The sequence below is a fragment of the Neovison vison genome, chromosome 12, assembly GCF_020171115.1.
Source record: "Neovison vison isolate M4711 chromosome 12, ASM_NN_V1, whole genome shotgun sequence".
Classification (NCBI taxonomy): Eukaryota; Metazoa; Chordata; class Mammalia; order Carnivora; family Mustelidae; genus Neogale; species Neogale vison.
The window spans coordinates 147,947,438-147,967,015 of record NC_058102.1 but is presented as its reverse complement, the minus strand read 5'-3'; the positions used below and the strand labels follow the sequence as shown (position 1 = coordinate 147,967,015).

Genomic DNA, 19,578 nt, shown 5'->3' with positions numbered 1-19,578 from the left:
AAAGGTAATTTACTTAAAGCTGTTCATTGCTAGAATTCCTGGTCCAGCATTCAAACCAGGTAGGGCTTGGTTTTTTTCTGACACCTTTTCACCCATCTGTTGTATTTTAATGACATATTTATGTGTAAAATGACTTAACATTATTTTGCGACATGTCTTGATCAAACCAAAAACTCTCTGAGACGTATCAGAAGCAGGGCTGCGTTGAAAGGTAGTTTTCTTGACTGGGGTGCATCACAGAACACCTGTGCAAGTAGTACCCATTTCTAAATTCTCCCTCTTACAGAGCAGCGATGAAAAGAAGATTGATGAGTTGGATTGGAATCCCAAGATTTCCTGCACAGTCTCTTCCCAGTGATTTTCAGGTGCTTACGCCCAAGGAGAACCAGAGTAAGAAATCTGGGTTCACTGGTCTTCCTCCCGAACTCCCAGTGGAGAAAGGTCATCAGGGAAAATACGGGACATTTGTCCATACCCGTCCGCCTATCTCTGAGACTTAGTAAACCGTACGTCGGGATGTTCTCTCGCTAGATGCACAGCTACCGACGAAAACAAGAGAAGCTGTTTCTCGTTGCACAGATTTGTGCTGTTTCTGCCCAACGGATCCTGGGTGGTCCCGTAATCCTGGCGGCCCCGGGTGTGCGTGCTTGAGCCGGGGAGCCTGGCGCCTCCCTGCCGTTCTTTCTGACGATCGCAGTAGCGAGACCTCCCAAGCCGGTTCCCGGTTCTGCTCACCCACACCCTGACGGCCGCCCGGGCGCGGCAGCTCGGCGGGCGCTCGGCGGCGCGGGGCCCGGCCCACCCGGAGCGGACGTGGGCCCGCATCGCCCCCGGCCCCGCAGGTCCGAGCCCGACGATGCTACGAGCGCCGGGAGCTTTGTGCGCTCGGCTCCCGGCTCCCGCGCGCCCGCACGTACGTAGCCTTCACGTGTGTGCCGCTCTCGAGTGCATGTGTGCAGATGTAGGAATATGCTGAAGCCGACTCGGAGTCGGGCGCCGAGGACAGGACGGAGGGAAGGTGGGTGTGGGCGTGCGCGGCGCCGGCCCGGCCGGGAGGGAGCCGGAGCCCGCGGCCCGCACCCCGCGCCCGCACCCCGCGCCCGCGGCGCAGCCGGCCCCGCCACACAATAAAGTCCGGGGGCGGGCGGGCGGGCGGAGGTGCAGGAGGCCGGGCCGGGCGAGCGGCCGCCCCGCGCACACACCGCCATGTGAGCGGCGCCGCGGCCTCGCAGGACGCAAACTTTCCCCGGCGGCGGCGGCGGCGGCGGCCCAACTTCCCGCCCCGGCCCCCGGGCCTGCCGCGCGGCGCCGAGACCCCGTAAGTGCGGGCGGCGCCCGGCCCCCCGCGCCCCCGGCCCGCAGCCGGGCCACCGCCTTCCCTCCCTCCCGGGCGGGCGCGCGCGGGTCTCGGGTTGTCAACATGGCGCCCCTGAAGCGCCGAGCCGGGGAGGGCGGCGGGGAGCCGGGGCGTCCGGGCGGGGGCCGGGCCGGGCGGGCGGGGGGCCGGAGCGGAGGCCGGGCCCGCGGGGGAGCCGCCGGGGAGCCCGCGGAGGGGGCCGGGAGGCGGGGAGGCGGCGCGGAGGCCGGGAGGCGGGGAGCACCCTCCCCCCGCGCGCCCCGCAGGCCTGGGCCCGGGCGGCGGCGGCGGCGGGAAGGAGGCGGCGCGGCGGCGGGGCCGGGCGCGGAGGGGGAGGGCCGGGCGCGGCGGCGGCGGCGGCGGCGGCGAGGACCGGAGCATAATGGTGGGAGACTCGGCCGCGGCGGGCGCGGGGCGCGGGCGGGGGCGTCCGAACGGCGGCGCCGTCGCTTTGTGGAGCCCGGCCCGGCTGCAGCGTCCCCGGCCGCCGGCGCGGTGCGCTCGCCGCCCGCCCTCCCGCCAGCCGCCCCGCGCGGCCCGCCGGGCTTTGTGTAGGCGCGCGGGGGCGGCGGGGCCTGAGGGGGTCCCGCCCGCGCCCCCTCGCCCGCGGCGGGCCCGGGAGGGGCGGGCCGGAGGCGGCGGCGGCGAAGGACCAGGACCGCGCGGGGCCTGTTCGGGCCGGAAGCCGGGGAGTCGCGTGAGCGCCGCCCGCCGGGCCGGCCCTTCCCGCGCGGCCAGGCCTGGGGCCCGCGGGTCGGGGTCCGCCGGATCGCGGCCCTGTGAGTGGGGGAGGGCGGGGGCGCGGGCGCCGGCGTGGCTCGCTGTGTGAGGGCGGCGGCCGCGGCCGGGCAGGGCGGTCCGCGGGCACCCAGGCGGGGCCCGTGCGCGTCCCCTGGGGCCGGGCTCCGCGGCGGCGCGGCCTGCGCCTCCTCAACAGGTCCTCGCGGGGCCTCGGCGCGCGGTGCGGAGCGGAGCGGAGCGGTGGGGCCGCGGCCGCGGGGCTCCTGGGCAGGCCCGGGCCCCCAGCTTCCACGTGCACGGCCGCTGGCGGTGCGCGCGGGGCCCGGGGCGGCTGGGGTCCGGGGGGATCCGGGGGCGCTTCGCAGGTGCCAGGTGGCCAGTGCGGGGGCGGCGGCCAGCGCGCTGAAGCGGCCATCGGGCTCCCCGAGGTTTGGGTCTTGGGTGCTCGGGTGCCCCGCATCCCCCCTGAGCCTGCTGGAAAACAGTGTGTTGAAAGGCAGAAAGTGAAACGCTAACTTGTTTTCGTTTCAGCTGAGACACGGAGTAGTTGTAGCTGCTGATCGTGGGATGCGGAACCTTTTCAGGTCGGGGGGGGGTCCTCGATTCTAATTCACGGTTGGAAGTTAGCAGGGAGATAGTCTTGCTGGTGCTTTAAAAAGTTGCAATGCTTTTGGTAAGCAAGGTCACCTTTATGATTTTTCTGAGTTCTCATTGGTACAGTAAGGAGCTGGACTAGGAATTTGTGTTCAGGCGTGTTACTGTCCGCGTCTTCGGCTGACTGCCGCAGGTTACAGAGATTATTTTGGGAGATTCTTTATAAGATGGCTAGGCTGGAGAATCAAAGACCAGAAGATGTGGGATGTGATTATGACAGAATGAATACGGGTTGTTTTCCTTGCTTAAAAACTCTACCTGCGGTTAACAGGATCTCTGTCTTTTACATGGTACTTTTGCCCGTGGATGTTGTGCAGGTGAAAACCGAGTCTCCCTTTTACATTCTGTAAAGTGGGCAATTCATTTTTGCAGTTACCGGTTATAAGGTGTTTAAATACACACATATGTAGTTGCTTTACAAAGAAACATCACTGGACATGTTAATGTTCGCTCTGGAGCTCACCCTGAGTATTCCCGGGACATGGTTCTGTCAGGGCTTTGGATGCCCTTTTGCTTGGGTGTTTCCTTGAATCCACACGTGTTTATGTAAACTCTAACCCTTTTGTAATTCTACCCCTTTTCCTTTAGGGGTGGTTCAAAATCGTGCGTAATAGAGACACTTATACCCTTTGGCATATTTGAGACATGGATCGAAATGAAGAATTTTAACATTTGTGTTAGAGGTATCACTTGCTGTCCTAATAATGCTTCAAGAGGTAAACCTCTGGTTGTCCTGTTTTCTTTACCATCCTTCAGTTGAACTTTAATGCGAGACATCATTTAAGCAAAGAGGTCGTATCTGGGGAGGAAATTGAGTAAAGGGTCAGACTTTACCTTATGGTAGTTAAAAACTTTTCACTGTTTGGAAACCTTAACTTGCACTTAATACTGACTTTTTAAAAACAGGGTGATTAGATTTTTTTTTTTTGTCATTCAGGTTAGAGAGGTAGCATATAGCAAATGACTTTGAAGACTGATGGCTTAGGTCTGAATCTCTTCTCTGTCATTTACCAGCAAAGGCACAGCAGCAGATTACTTAAACTCCCATGCCTGGTCTCAGTTTCCTATCTGGAAAACAGGGACAATAACTACCAACTTCATAGGGCTATGGATGCATGGGTCACTATTAGACTAATTCGGTTCCGTTGAATCCAATTCATTTGGGTTGATGATTGAAACGTGTGTGGGAAGGAGTGGCCCTCTGAAATCGCAGCATGGAATGCTTATGTGTGCCTTGGTTACTAATTTGTGTGTGTCGGAGCATACCTCTGAATCCCTCCGTGTGTTCACGTTCGTTATCCCAGAGTTAGAAAATAAACATTTGTTATATTCCTCCAGACTGATTTACTTGAAGCAGTTTTTAGGATCTTTTTGTCATTACTTTTTTGCTTTTATTCTCTTTATGGGTAAAATACATGTAACAACATTTACAGTTTTAATTCTAAAATGTATTGTCTCGTGGTATTAAGTAAATTCTCACTGCTATGCAGAAATCATCACCATCTGTCTCCAGAGCTCTTTGCATTTTGTAAGACTTAAACTCCCTACTGTGTAACACCCACTCCCTTCCTCCCTCCCCCGGTGCCCAGCGCCCACCTGTCATGACTTGGGTATCTTGATGAAGAGTCGGGGTAACTGAAGCAGGTAGGGTAAGAGTTCTTATTTTACCATTGGTTATCAGCGAATCTTCTCTTTTCCCACTTTGTCATCAGGTTATATGTGTTGTATTTACTTAAGCAGGAAGACTTTCTGAAAAAGGAATCACTGCTTGTCCCCTTATTTTGGTCATTGTGGAATTCATAATCCCTCACCAATGTTTTTTCTAGGAATTTTGACAAAAAATAACGGGTTTGGGTTTAATTTCTACCTGTATTTCTTGCACAACAACTTTGAGTTACTTTTTTGCAGTGGCATTGTTAAAATTTCAGAACGACTGAAATCTGCTCTGGTGCAGAGATTGGTTATGTGGAGATTGGTAGTGATCTGAAGGTTCTCTGTTTCTTCAGTGGTCTGTCCTTTGGTCTTGGTTTTTTGAAACGTTTTGGTATTCAGGAGTTAATAACATAAATGAGTACCATGATACTGTGTACCAAATAGTGTATGTTCACCAGCTCTTCGCCATTGTGCAAAGTTCTTCACATACGCTGTTGCACTGTTAGGAACCCTGCGCGTGTCATCTTAAGAGCATAGCATTCTTCCTTTGAGTTGTGGCAGGCCCCACCCCCTCCCCGCACACCTCCGTCCAGACACACACTCTGCACCAGCTCGTAGCTTTGTGATAGAACTTGCTCTGTAGAGTTTGAAGATTCCGCTGATAGGAAGTAAAGTAAAACAAAGTTTAATGGGATGGAAATAAAAATAAGTCTAAATATCCAAGAGTATGTTTTGTTTTTGTTTTTGTTTTTTTAATAATCAAGTCTTAGCTATAGTATTATTTTTTAAGATTTTATTTATTTATTTGACAAATCACAAATAGGCAGAGAGGCAGGTGGAGAGAGAGAGGGTGAAGCTGACTCCCCGCTGAACAGAGAGCCCGATGCAGGACTCGATCCCAGGACCCTGAGATCATGACCTGAGCCAAAGGCAGAGGCTTAACCCACTGAGCCACCAGGCGCCCTTAGCTGTAGTATTTTAAATACCTTGTACTGCCTTAAGGGAAAACCTCATTGCATGTATGTGTGCCTGTTAATAATTTTCTACTCAGAAAATTCTTAAGAAGTTACTTAGTTTTATTGTGAAAATGCTGTATAATACCTAATGTGCCAAGTCATTTACAAGGGCAAATAGTCTGTATATTGGACATTAAAAAAAATTTGTGTAGTTCATTATGTATTGGTAGGGACATTTAGGAAATTGTTAGATATAGATACTTATATTTGTAAAATTGAAGGTAAATATCTTTGTGGAACTAGGAAATATTTAGACATTTAAATAATCTTTCATTGTACTTTTTAATGATATTTTCTACTTGATAGCTAAAAGGCTAAATATTTGCCTAAGTTTACATGAAATTAAATTAATGGAATACTGTTAAATCCACATTTTAAAGACATCATATGGCTTGTCTGTTCAGATGAGAAGTCGGATTAGCAGATCCTGTTACGTTGGAAAGCTGTGTATTGATGAAAACTTGTGTGGTGTTTTTATTTATTTTGGAAACTGAATAATATTTATAGTAGATTAACTAGTTTTGTTTTAAATAAATGCTTTTGTCATTCGTTACTCCGTAATTACTGATGCGTAAGATTACCTTAAAGTATTGTGTTTTCTTTTAATAGGTACAATATGTTTTAATACCTTGAGTTCATTCATTAAACATTGTTATTTATGGAAACTACTGTGTACTAGACACTTGCCAGTTAACAGTTACTGAAACAAGGGGAGTGTGGCAGAAGAAAGTGTGTAAGTGCTGTGGGACAGTGTATGTGAGTTACACTATATTGCATTTAAATTACGAATACTTTTGAGGATTTACACTGATTTTTTTTCTTTTTTAAGATCTGTTCATTTTAGAGAGAGAAAGAGTACAGTGGGAAGGAAGGGCAGTGAGAGAGGGGGGTCAAGAGACAGGCAGACTCCCTGCTCAGCATGGAGGTCGGGGGGTAGATCTCAGGACCCTGAGATCATGACCTGAGCTGAAATCAGGTCAGACCCTTAATTGGCTAAATCACCCAGACGCCCCTTAACACTGATTTCAAATTTATTCTGATTTGTCACTTTGTGATTTTATTAAGCTTGCCACTAAAAACAACTTTATTGTGATTAATAATTTTTTATGTTCTCCAGATGTTATCTAAACATTTAAGTGACATGTAGACCCACTTAAGATTTTTAATATGCTCTCCAGTTTAACTTATATGTTAAGCAAATCTAAAATATAAAGAGAGAAGAATCTTCTTCCCTACTTAGGCATTTATTGTGTAAACACAGAAGAAATATATGTATAAAATTTTTAATGGATATGTTGAGAGCTTGTCTCCTAATACTAATTCTCACAGTTGGTAATAAAAAATGCTAAGTTTTTTAAAATCAGGAAGATACTGTCATTTATAGGAAGAGAATCTGTCATAAGTACATTTTAACTTGTATCCATATTAGGTCCCTTGAGAAGCTTGCCTGAGAAGCAGTTCCAGAAAGCTGGGTTTCTTTGTAAACATCTTGTTTGAGACAGTACAATTTTTTTAAAAAAGGGTCACTTAGTGGGGCGCCTGGGTAGCTCAGTGGGTTAAACGTCTGCCTTTATCTTAGGTCATGGTCTCAGGTCCTGGGATCAAGTCCCGCATCAGGCTCTCTGCTCGGCGGGGACTCGCTCTCCCTCAGCCCTTCCCCCTGGTTGTGCGAGCTCATATGCGCGAGTGAGCTCTCTCTCTCTCAAAAAAGTAAAATCTTAAGAAAAGGGGGGGGGTGTCAGTGAGCACCTGCTCTACCAGGCAGTTGTATTCTTTTTTTTTTTTTTTTTTAAGATTATTTATTTATTTATTTGACAGAGAGAGAGAGATCACAAGTAGGCAGAGAGGCAGGCAGAGAGAGAGGAGGCAGCAGGCTCCTTGCTGAGCAGAGAGCCCGATGCGGGGCTCGATCCCAGGACCCTGAGATCATGACCTGAGCCGAAGGCAGAGGCTTGAACCCACTGAGCCACGCAGGCGTCCCTAAATGTTATTTTCTGAGGGTTACTGGGTGCAGCGTTCCGTCTCTGTGACTTAAGTTAAGCAACCACCAGGCCAGTTCCAAGCTGGGCCGTCTCCCGGTGGTTGGTTCCGCAGAAGCCAGGATGTGTAGCTCGCCGGCTTGAAAGGGGAGGCAGTGGCCCGGGCAGCCTCCGTCTGTGCTGGTTGCCGGTGCGGGCACAGCCCTGTCCACACTTTGTCTCCTGCTGCTGTCGGTCCTCTGGCTTTTTCTGCTTGTACCTCATGTGACAAACACAGCTTTTACACTGTGTCCTCACATTTTCTAACCTGTACACAGTAGTCTCGGTTTTAGATTATTAGATACATTCGAAAGTTGTAGTACTTGCCGCTGTTTAAATTAGGGGCGCCTGGATGGCTCAGTGGGTTAAGCCGCTGCCTTCAGCTCAGGTCATGATCTCAGGGTCCTGGGATCGAGTCCCGCATCGGGCTCTCTGCTCAGCGGGGAGCCTGCTTCCTCCTCTCTCTCTCTGCCTGCCTCTCTGCCTGCTTGTGATCTCTCTCTGTCAAATAAATAAATAAAATCTTTACAAAAAAAAAAATTGCATTTTAAATGGAGTGGCTTTTTTTTTTTTTTTAAAGATTCTATTTATTAGAGCACGAGTAGGGGAGGGGCAGCGGGAGAGGAAGAAGCAGACTCCTGCTGAGTGCGGAGCCCCCAGGCCCTGGGATCATGACCTGAGCTGAAGGCAGACGCTCCACTGACTGAGCCCCCCCAAGTGCCCCTACATGGAGTGTTCTTGGGAAGTTCACCGTGAAGAGCAGCATGGGAAACGGTGGGTGGGCGTCAGCAGTAGGAGGTGGTGTTTGTTCGTGAGTCGAGGTGCCATTTCCTAGAAGGAGTCTCAGTACTGGAGATACTAGGGTCGCAGGAAGTTGACTTACGGGGAGCCGTGGAGAGAAGTTTGAATTCTGCCAAATGAAATGCTGACCTGAATGCTGGCCTCCTGAGGCTGGGCGGCCACTGGCTCTGCTCGGGGCCTCTTCCCTGTGCCGTGGCCTGGACCCTTGTTGAGCAGTGAGTGGAGGTAGCTGGGAACCCTCCTTCCTTCTGCCCGCTGGGGATCTGATCGTCCTGGCACGCGGGCTCTTCTGGAGTCTGCTCTCCTCTCCTGCTGTCCCCAGTGTAAAACTTACTGCAGCCGGTAATTCTCTTGACCCTTTCAATAGTGATTTATTTTATTTTTTTAAGATTTTATTTATTTATTTGAAAGAGAGAGAGAGAATGAGAGAGCAGGTCAGAGGGAGAAGCAGGCTCCCCATGGACCTGGGAGCCCGACGCGGGGCTCGATCCCAGGACTCCGGGTCCTGACCTGAGCCCAAGGCCGACGCTTAACCCACTGAGCCACCCAGGCGCCCTAGTGACGTATTTTTTAACGTGCAGGTAGGACTGGTTGTGTTACTGACCCTGGAACGTTTGCTTGGGCGTCCACCTTTCCCTCCCCATCCACCTCCAGTGCAGCCGTCAGCTCAGAATGTGCCGTCTCTGGGCATCTTTGTTCTCAGCCGAGTTTCCTCTTCTGCACCTTACTGCCGACCCTCGGGGATCTGTCCCCTCCGTTTAGCTGCTTTGGCCTCTGCTAGTTCTTGTGTTGCTTGTTACTGAAGCTCTCTCCTGGGGTCATCTTCCAGGTTGCAGGCCTGGGAGCCCTAAGTGAAATCCCCCTGTGGTCGCGAGGGTAGGCGAGAGAACCTGCTCTCTGGCTCCGTTGCCTGTGCGGTGGAGGTGCCGCACGCTCGTGTGGGCCCCGGATCCTCCTTGATGGCTCCCGTCCGGTCCTCTCCTACTGTCCAGCACGGCGGACTTGCCTGAGCGAGAGAGGGCCCGTGCGGGGCGTCCGTGCCTGGGCTCTGCAGGCATTCCTGCCCTCCCCATCTCCTCAGTCCTTCCAGACACAGCAGCCCAAGCGGTCACCACACATCGGGGGAGATGTGAAACGAGACCAAGCCTTCTCCTACCGTTTTCTGAGATTACAGGAAACACATTGTAACCAAATTAAAACTTGAAGTACTTGAGAAACAGACATTGTATTAAAGTAACAGGAGTTTGGCAGTTTAGCTGTGGAAAGTGCCAGGTTCGTTGGCAGGCTTTGTCGGTGTCTGCTGTTGCCGTACACTGTGCCGTGGGAGTTGGGGAAGGTTCCGGTCGCTTCCCTGTGTCATCAAATAGTTAATACGTTTGCACAGGTGGTGCACACGCTGATGCATGTACCGCATCCGCTCCTCGAAGACCGTACGGGAATCACGTGCGGACTGTGTGTGACTCAGTCCTTCTCGGAGGTCGGACGTCCCCGTCATGCTGCCTCCATCTACTCCGTCCGTCCTGAAGACAGAATGCTGATTTGTCCTTATTCAAGCTTCACGTTTGCCAGTACACAGTCTGCAAATTATGACAAATCCTCTTTCCAAAAAATGCGAGAAATTAACCCTCCTGGTGGACTTCGCGCGGCTGGTATGTCGCCGTGTAATAAACGAGGGGCCACTTGGCGCGGGTTTCCAGCACAAACATCGTGTGCCCTATTCTGTAGATTTTTAAGTTCCTGAAAGACCGTGATCGTGTCATTTTCCCGGCTGTGCGGGAGGTCCTGGGAGGAGCACGCCCTGGCGGAGCCGTGCGCCTTCTGCCCGCGGCAGCTGCGTGCTGGGCCTGTCCGCCTGCAGATACGGTGGGCGCTTTGCTTTTCTTCAGATCCAGCCTTCAGTGTTTGCGTTACAAAGTCATAAAAATGACTATTTAAAGCATTTAAAAAGTAAAGATGACATTTTATTACAGTTGATTATTTCTCTTCACCATAGTCCTGTGTGCTGTCTGGTCGCTGCAAACACTGAATTCCCCAAACAGAACCCTTTGCCTCTGGGGGAAATACAGGCTTATGTTCCTGCCAGCCCTCTGGTCACATCTTAGTGACCCAAAATGCCGTTTCCATGCTACAGGGCCATTAGCTAAAATCTTTGTAAAAAAGCCAGTCTCAGTGCTGAAAAACATGTTCTCTGTAACCCTTTTATTGCATAAAATTGCCTGCAGACTTAACCTTTTATGGCTGCGTGTCCCTTTTTGAAATCCACCAGCCAGCCAGCACTGGCTGAGGAGGAATCGGTGTCTCCACCGCAGGTGCCGGGACTGTAGACCGCCCTGGCTGGCAGCCCGAACGGGCTGTCCATGACACCTTTTGATCCGTTATCCTCTCTGGGTCCACGCATGTTGCTGCATTTCCATCTTCTGTGGACTGTAGGAGTTCCTTTAGCCCTTTCCAGACTGGCTTCAGGCACAAATGGGTGCATCTTCTCCCTGGTCCTGGGTGACGGCCCAGTAACCAAAACTCGGCACCTGAACTATGCGGGCTTGACACCTGTGAGACCGCCGCGGGCTGCTGGGCTCAGCACGGCATTTCAGCACCGCGCTGGGCCCATTCACACCAGGAGATCACGAGCGCGCAGCACAGAAATGCGAAAAATGTGGCAGTAGGTCGCCTGCAGAAAGACAGTGTTGACAGTGAGCGGGAAGAGAGGCAGCCCAAGGTTCCCCTGCAGCTGGCACGCAGCTGGCACGCAGCTGGCACCGTGTCCTGTCCCGAGCGATGGCCTGGATTTTAGCAAGCAGGTGAATTCACAAACGTGCGATCTGCGAATAATGAGAATCCGTGCTGATTTTCGTGTTTATATTTTTTAGTTCATCCGAAACTTCACAGCTACATGTGAAATATGAGAAATTTGCTCTTATTTTGACTTCTGTTAATTGGACGCTTTTCCCTTATAGTTTTCTGACTTTAAAAATAGAGAACACAGAGCAGCACTTGTGTATAAGAGGGTAACACGTTAAAAAAACAAACAAACAAACAAACTTGAAAACATGTTTGGCCTCCTTGGCAGTCTTAAGCAGGTTGAGACAGGATACGGTATTTGCACTTGTGGTTTTGGTTGAACGTGAGCAAGAGCAGGGCACCAGGCTGGCTGGAGTCTGCGACTCTTGATCTCAGAGCTGTGAGTTTGAGTCCCACGTTGGGCACAGAGATGCCTGTAAGAAGACCAAAGAACCTAGAAAGGCTAATTCATCCCCGTGGCAGCCGGCACATAAAAACCCTACCCTTCATTCAGAGAAGAGCTCCTGTGCTCCTACACCGCGCCCGGAGAGGGCGCCCTCGGGGAGCTGGTCTCATATCTCATTTAAAAGTTTTTTTAAAGGGAAAGGGAATCTTGAAAACGTGCCTACTGAAAGAGGGGAGTGTGTCGGTGACAGGTGAGCAGTGAGGGGACAGACCGTTCCATAGTCAAGGCCATACATGGAAGGTGCATGACCGGCGTGTGAAGCACGTCTGCTCCCCGCGGACCTGCGGCAGCGTCTGCAGACAGGAGGGCCCAGTGCTGACAACTGACAGCCCCCACAGCACAGACAGCGTCTGCAGACAGGAGGGCCCAGTGCTGACTCTCCTGACAGCCCCCACAGCACAGACTTCGGGTGCATGAGAGGGTCTGAGGTTGGGATCGCCGGGGCAGGACAGGCAGGTGTCCGTGTGCATGCCGACCGCCCTGGCTCAGCAGGAGAATGCGTGTGTGTGCTCTCTCTGCTCGGTTGAAGCAGGAACTGTGTGTCACCTTGCTTTAAGGACATTATAATGCTTAAAAAAATTACTTGGAAGACTTACACATCTTTAAATTTTTTAAAGTTTTTAGGTTCCAGTGTAGTTAACATACAATGTCATATTAGTTTCAGGTACCAAAGGTAAAGATTAAACAATTCTTATGTGTCTTGTTCTTAAATAAGGATAAACTAAGTATTGTTTCTTAGCATTTTTTTTTTACTTACGTTGAGTCCTGTTACAGTAACTTTTTCAAAAGCTTTTTTTCATTGTCATATGATTAATTTAACAGAAAACTGGTAATCAGACATATGCATACTGTAGTTTAAAGGCCCTTACTTAAAAAAAAAAACACCCTAGTGCGCTCACCCTTAGGTAGTGTGAAAACCATAAATTTAGAGGCAGACGAGTAGCTCATATTCCTTTGAGAGCTTTGGTATAGTTTGTTCTGCGTTTTCATAAATTTCCATGAGGTGATTCAGGGTCCTTATTAGTAAAGGCACAAGGAAGTCTGAGTCAAATTAAGAATACAAACAAAAAATACCTTTGTATTAATATTTTAAGTTATGTAGGCACAGATCTTTTCATTGATATTTGAAACTTGGCAGGATGTAATCTTTGATACTTTTCGCTGGCAGAGGCCAGGAGGTTATAGAGTTAAAAGTTTTCTTAAACTGAACTTTATAATTTATGCTTACTCACTGTTACTTTCTGTTAAGCATTACCTACTATGGGAACGCCTGGGGGCTCCATCAGTGGGGCATCTGCCTTCTGTTCAGGTCTTGACCCCGGGGTCCAGCGATGGAGACCCCTGTCCGGCTCCTTGCTCAGTGGGGAGTCAGCACCCCTCACCCCCGCTTATGCTCTCTCTCTGACAAATCAGATCTTAGGGGAAAAAAGGATAAGCTGCTGTGTACAGTATTGAATGTTTGCTACTAGGCTTCGGGAGCTGCAGGGAAATAATTTATATTTTTTCCTTTAGAAGGATTGTTTATTTATTTATTTATTGGACAGACAGAGATCACAAGTAGGCAGAGAGGCAGGCTGGGGTGAGGGGGAAGCAGGCTCCCCGCTGAGCAGAGAGCCCGATGCGGGGCTCGATCCCAGGACCCTGAGACCATGACCTGAGCCACAAGCAGAGGCTTAACCCACTGAGCCCCCCAGGTGTCTCTAGATTTAAAATATATGGCAGCATGTTAATTATTGAAGCCTGGCAGTTGGCGTAATTCTGCTTTTGTGTCCGGCTCCTCACGTGAGTGAGAGGGCGTGGCCTTTGGGTGCTGTGACTCGCCAAGTGCACAGTTGGTTGGTTTCTAGCACATTCTTGAGATGCTGCTGTCCCTCCCACCCGTGCTGTCCCTGCGGATTGGCCCATCCTGGATGTTGCCGGTGGGCGGAGGCTGTGGCCGCCTGTGTCTGCCCGTGTCCCTGAGTGCGCGTGGGGAGGCTGCTGTGCTGCGCGGGTCAGCACCGCCTTCCTTGTCGTGGAGATGGAGGCGACGTGATGCCGTGTGTACGGCGGCACACGGTGGTGCGCGGCGGTACACGGTGCACGGTGGTGCGCGGCGGTACACGGTGGTGCGCGGCGGTACACGGCGGTACACGGCGGTACACGGCGGTACACGGTGGTACACGGTACACCACGTGTGGGTCGCCGCGGCGGGGTCTGCAGCAGCTCCGTCGTCTCACGGGATCACGGTCTCTCTCGTGTGCCAAGAACGCTGGCTGCGCAGCCTCCCAGCCGCGTTCGGAGGTGTGATCCGGGGTTGGTCACTGCCATCGCGGCAGAACCCGGTGTCTCCCGACTGGACGGTTAAACCGTTGGACCAGCACCTCGCCGGTTCTCTTTGTCATTTGCTGAGGGAAAGTGCTGGGTCCCATGCCAACGGCTGCCACGTCTTCCGAGAAGCTGCTGACTGAGTTGGAATGTGGCCGCCTCAGTTGACACACGAGGACGCGGCCTCTGTCTCTGCCGGCGCTCGCCGTGGGCCCGCGGTTGGCGTCTGTCTCCTTAGGGGTGTCAGGGGCGTCTCCCTGTGGCTTTATCGCGTTTCCTAATGACCGATGGTGCTGGGCACCTCTTCGTGTGCTTCCTGTTCACCGGTCGTCTCCAGAGAAGTGTCTCCTCACGTGCTGACACCTGTTCCTGGGATCGCCCATGTGTGAGTTGGGTTGTCTTTTTAACAAGTTTAAGAATTTTTTTATAAGTTATGCATAGAAGTCTTTCATCAGATATCGGATTTGCAGATACTTTGTCCCTTCTCTGGATTGTCTTTTCACTTTAGTGATGGTACCTGTGAAGCTCGAAAGCTTCCAGTTTGCACAAACCCTGCTTCGTCCTGGCGTTGGAACGTGGCCCCCGTTCTCCGTACCTGCCCGCCCCGGGCTGCACGCCCCGGGCTGCGCTTCAGCAGTGACCGTTGCAGCGAGCGCTGTGGTAAATGGCTTTGTACACACAGCATGCGTGAGCGTGAAGGCAGAAGTGATGTTGGGGTTACCGCCACCTGCCTCACGAGGACGCTGTGCCGTCTGTGTGCCCAGCCGCAGGGTAGGAGCGCGGCGACGGCCCTGCAGACACTCAGAGGGTATCGCGAGGCTCCTCCGTTTCTGCTGGTCTGAGAGGCCAGAGATGGTTTATTAAAATGGAGTGGGTTACTCTGGGGTAGATTCTGTGAGCACTTGGGACTCATGTTAATTATATTTATTGATAATTAATTATGTACTCCTGCTAGGGCTAGCTGTTTTTCTTTTTCTTTTTCCTAATGAAGTTTTTTTTTTTTTTTAAATATTTATTTATTTGACAGAGATCACAGGTAAGCAGAGAGGCAGGCAGAGAGAGAGAGGAGGAAGCAGGCTCCCTGCTTAGCAGAGAGCCTGATGCGGGACTCGATCCCAGGACCCTGAGATCATGACCTGAGCCAAAGGCAGTGGCTTAACCCACTGAGCCACCCAGGGGCCCCTCCTAATGAAGTTTTATAAAAATGTTTTCTTGCTCCAGAAAAAATAATTTTGAGTATTGTAATTGAAATTACGTTAGTTTATAAATTAACATCAGAATAATTGGCATTTTGATGATATTGAGTCTTTCTACCCAAGAACATGATCGATCTTTCCATATTCAATTATACATTTATGTTTTTCAAGAGCATTTTATAATTCTCACCATATTGGTTTCTGTCAGATATTTCAGTTTCTTTTATCTTTTGTTTCTATAAATGGGATGTATTTTTGTATTCCTTTTAACTTTATTGTTCATGTATATGAAGGCGTTGATTGCCACATGTTATGTTTTTATCCCATTTTTATTAAAGTATTTTGGTTGTAGTTTTGATTAATTTCTTTTGACGTTTCTGGATGCATCGTCACGTGGTCTGCATCGTGAGCAGAGAGAGACCGTGCTGCCCTTCTGGACCCACAGTCTCTCTTCTTCGGTTGTTCCAGCCGTGTCCCTGCATGGGAAAATACCCCACTGTACCCCACTGTACTCAGGAAGAGTGGACGTGGCGAGGACCCTTAAGTCTTTATTTTAGTGGAGAATTTTGTAGTATTTCTTTGGTAATGCTGGCTTTGCCGCCACATACGTGTGTATGTACCTACATCGGTTGGTGTTTCCGCACGAGTGGACGTTAAATTTAGTCGAGCCTGTGTTCAGAGGTGACCACGTTCTCCTAAGCTCTTCTCACATTGATTATGTTCATGTGTTTTCTGATGTCGAACCATCACCTCATTCCGGGAAAACTGCATTTGTTTTAATGTGCCGTTTGGTTCTGCTTGCAAGAATTTTATGTAAGGTTTCTGCAAGGATATCCACTCGTTTGCATGTCTTGTTCGTTGCTTCTGGTATAAATTTCTGGGCTCATGAAGTCTGTGATATTCCCGCTCCGCCGTCAGCTTCTCGTGCTCTCTCTGCCGTGGACCGCGTGGATGGCCGGCGTCGGCCATAGGGACAGCGCTTGGTCCCCGGAGCCCCCTGCGTCCTGTGTTCAGTCCTTTCCTGCCGCGGCACCGGGGTCCCGGTCTTCGTGGTTATTAGTTGTCTGCGACGGCAAGTCTCCTCACGAAAAATCCGACTTCACCGGCTGCTCATGTGAGTACTTACGGAAGTTTGTGTTGAGACGATCTTTCCTCGGAAGTTAGGAGGCCCCCACGCATCACTCGGGCCTGCACGCTGCGCTGGAGAAAGCAGGCGCGTCCCGCCGGGTGGCCTGTCCCCGCCGTGCCTGTGCCGGGCGTCCCACGGGCCTGCGAGCCTCCCCGGAGTCCCTTTCTGCAACAGGTTGTTCAGAGAGCGTATGGCCTGTCAGAGTCTGGCCTCTGGTCTCCTGGTTTGCGATTCTTGCCTTTTTGTTCTGCCTATGGGACGTTGCCTCCACTTCATTTTCTGTTCCTTCAAGGGAATGTGTTATTCATCATCCTGAAGAGTGTCAGGCTTACCCTGTTCTGTTTGTGGGTTCAGAGACGCAGTTCCTTTTCGGGCTGTGGTGATCTCAGATGTGAGGATTTTGAAATCTTTACTATTTCTGCATTTCTGCTTCAGTCCTTTGTCCCCCTCCCCCTCTTCTGGGCGCATGAAATGACTTTTTCTCTTACCGAGAAGCTCTTCTCCAGTGTCTGGCGATCCTTGGCTGTCTGTCCGTATGGAAGGCTGAGGCACTAGAGAGTCCGTCGAAACTGTGTAAGGCTGTCGTGTGGGGATATCAGGGGCCCGATGGCTGTTAGGTTTCCTCAGACGTCAGGGTCTAGAGGTCGTTTCTCTGAGGTAATTTAATTCCTCCAGAAAGTTCTCATTTGGGTTCTTGCCTGAGCCTGAGATCAGGTACCTGGAATTTGGTGGGAAGGAGATGCTGGGTGTTTACAGTTCATCGAGTAGATTTTTATTGAAACGGCCGTTTGCAGTCTGCATCTCCCGGCACCCTTCTTGTTACTGGCTGTGCCTTCTGGTTGCGCATACTCAGAGCCTGTGTCCCGTTTGCTCGGGGATGGGGACGGGTAGAATCTGACCAGCCGATGGCGCGGCAGGTGCACGAGTCGAATTGCTTCTCCTCCCGTCTGTTCCGTCAGGCCACGCACTCGGCATCCCCGAGGACCCCAGTACCTGCCTCTTCCTGTCCCCGCTGCGTCTGGACTTGCAGGCAGGTGGCTGACTCCTCATCATTACACGCCGGTGTAAATTTGATCTCTGTGTGGCCAGAACATTCGTAGTTCCTCTATCTTTGTCCTGTGTGTGTGTGTGTGTGTGTGGAGTACATGTTCATCAAAGACGTTGTTTGGCTTTTGTTTCTTTTAGAGAAGGGGGTAGAATAAAAAAATCTCTATTTTGCCATCTAAGGATTATTTTCTTAAATCTGCTTCTGTTGCCACCCCTGTCCTACTCACGCTTAGAGCCCTTGCAGTGGTTGCCTGCTGGAGTGTGGACATCTTTGCTGGGTGGTTACTCTGCCCTTTGGGCCCTGCGTGGTGTGATCTTTGCTTACTTGCCTCTGCACAGTCCAGTCACTGTCCCTTCTGTGTCCCCCTTCCCAGGCCTTCCCATCGTGACCTAAAACATGTGTTTTCCCTTTGCATGATTGGTTCTTTTTCATCAGTCAGGTCTTACCTCAGGTAGAATCTCCTTAAATTGTCTGGGAGACTTGGGGTTGGTTAGGTTATGCTGTGGTAACAAGTGACCGCCACATTTCAGTGGCTCAGGAGGACAGTGATTCCTGCTCGTCCGACTCATCCCTCACAGACTGGCTTGGAGCTCTGCTCTGCACGATCCTCATTCTGGGACCTGGGGAGACACTACAGCCACCATCTGGAACGTTGTCATTACCCATGGCATAAAGAAAAAAAGGCACAGCATATCATAGATTCTAAATCTTCCAAAATAGAATTGGCATAGATTCTTTTTACTCCGAAGCCATTTGCTAAATCTAGTCCCGTAGCCAAACCTAGTTTTTGGACAGTGGGGAAGTGCGGTCCTACCAGTGTTGGGGACAAGAACTACAAGCATTTGGTGAACAAACACTAAGGACTACCACGCGACTTGACCAGCCAAAGCAGAGGGAGCTGGAGTAGGCCGGGTTCTCCAGAGCGACAGAACCAGTAGGTTGCATGCTTGCCCACAAGTGGAGATTTATTGTGACGGCTCTGCTGTGTTTATGGAGGCTGGGAGTGCGGCCCCAGAATCTGGAAGCTGGAGACCAGGAAAGCTGGTGCTGTGCTCCTGGCCAAGTCCAAGGGCTTAAAAGCCAGGGGAGCTGATGGTGTAGATCCCTGTCCCAAGTCAGGAGAGGAGATGAGATGGCCACCTTAATGGGCAGAAGGAAAAAGCACTTTCTTCCTTCCTCACCCTTCTGCTTTGTCCAGGCCCTCCGAGGATCGGGGGAGGCCCACTCACCATGGAAGGGAAATCTGCTTTGCTGAGTTCACAGATTCAGGTGTTAATCTCGCTCAGAGACCGAGTCTGGCCGGCCATCCAGGTGCCCGTGGCCTGTGACGCGGACACACACAGTTAACCATGCCCAGACCCTCCCTATGTTTCCTTCACAGGACTGGGCACTGTCCAGATTCGTCTCGTTTGTGTGTTGCTTGTCTGCCCCTACCTTCCGAATTGTCCAGAGTGGCCCAAATCGCTAGAGTGGCGCTTGGCAAGGAGCAGGTGCTCAGAGACCTTGGATGCCATGAAAGTACATCATGAAAGCATTTTCTGTTGAGGAGACTTGATCGTAGAGCTGCTTCTCTGTTTTCTTTCATGCCCATTAAACAAAATTAGGCTTTTAGTGCGAACTGCTGTAGACAGCTTGCGGTAGTTTTCTTTAATATCAAAGAATTAATGTTTAGGTATTCAAAATATTTTAGAAGGAGTAGTGAAGAAATCACCTCCCGTCTGCAAAGTAGTGGATGGAGCTGGGGGTATCGTTCTCATCAAAAATAATTCCGAGAAAGACAGATGCCATATGATTTCACTCGGGGGGAATTGAAGAAAAAACAAACGAGGAAGGAAAAAAAGAGAAAAAACTCTGAACTACAGAGAACACACTGCTGGTCACCAGCGGGGAGGCGGGGGAAGCGGCTGGTAGGGAGGAAGGACGCACCCGTGACGGCAGAGCGGAGCATCGCTGCCTTGTCCACCCGAAGCCAGCTTTACACCGGGTTGACAGAAATTGAAAACTAAAGAAAATGATCTCAATAGAAAACAAAATTATGGCAAAAATATAAAGTGTGTGCTTGTAATCTCATAAATTCTGAGTGATAACATCAATTTACATTACTGGTTAAAAAAATTTCCTTGGCTCAACAATATGGAAATGCAAAATTAGGGGTGTTGTCTAAAAGCAAATATTTTCACTTCTGTTACATATTTTCATGATATACTTGTATATCTTTGCTCTGTAAGGAGAGAGACATTTGCGTTCTTTTTAATTAGTTTTATGTTACAGAATGTTAAAAAGAAAATCCTTCAGTCTTTTACTCCATCAGCCTTTGACATCTTCCGGTCCCTTCTGTCCCCACAGGGACGAGTCGTTGCTCACTTTACTCCCTTGCGACTGCAGATGACAGCCCTTAGGAAAGTTTGTTTCTT

At 50.7% G+C, this 19,578-nt stretch overlaps 1 protein-coding gene across 6 annotated transcripts in view; it reads left to right on the top strand.

The window, feature by feature from the left end:
• The first annotated feature begins 937 nt into the window (after nucleotides 1–937).
• Nucleotides 938–19,578, top strand: part of ZMYND11 (zinc finger MYND-type containing 11) — a 117,956-nt gene continuing 99,315 nt past the window's right edge. For 2 of the 6 annotated variants that reach the window (XM_044228265.1, XM_044228260.1), the window contains exon 1: nucleotides 1,254–1,318. The gene's annotated coding sequence lies outside the window, so the exon portion shown is untranslated. Of the gene's footprint in view, nucleotides 1,019–1,252; nucleotides 1,319–19,578 lie in introns of those variants that run through there. The other 4 variants (XM_044228261.1, XM_044228262.1, XM_044228264.1 and 1 more) reach the window with 4 other exon arrangements.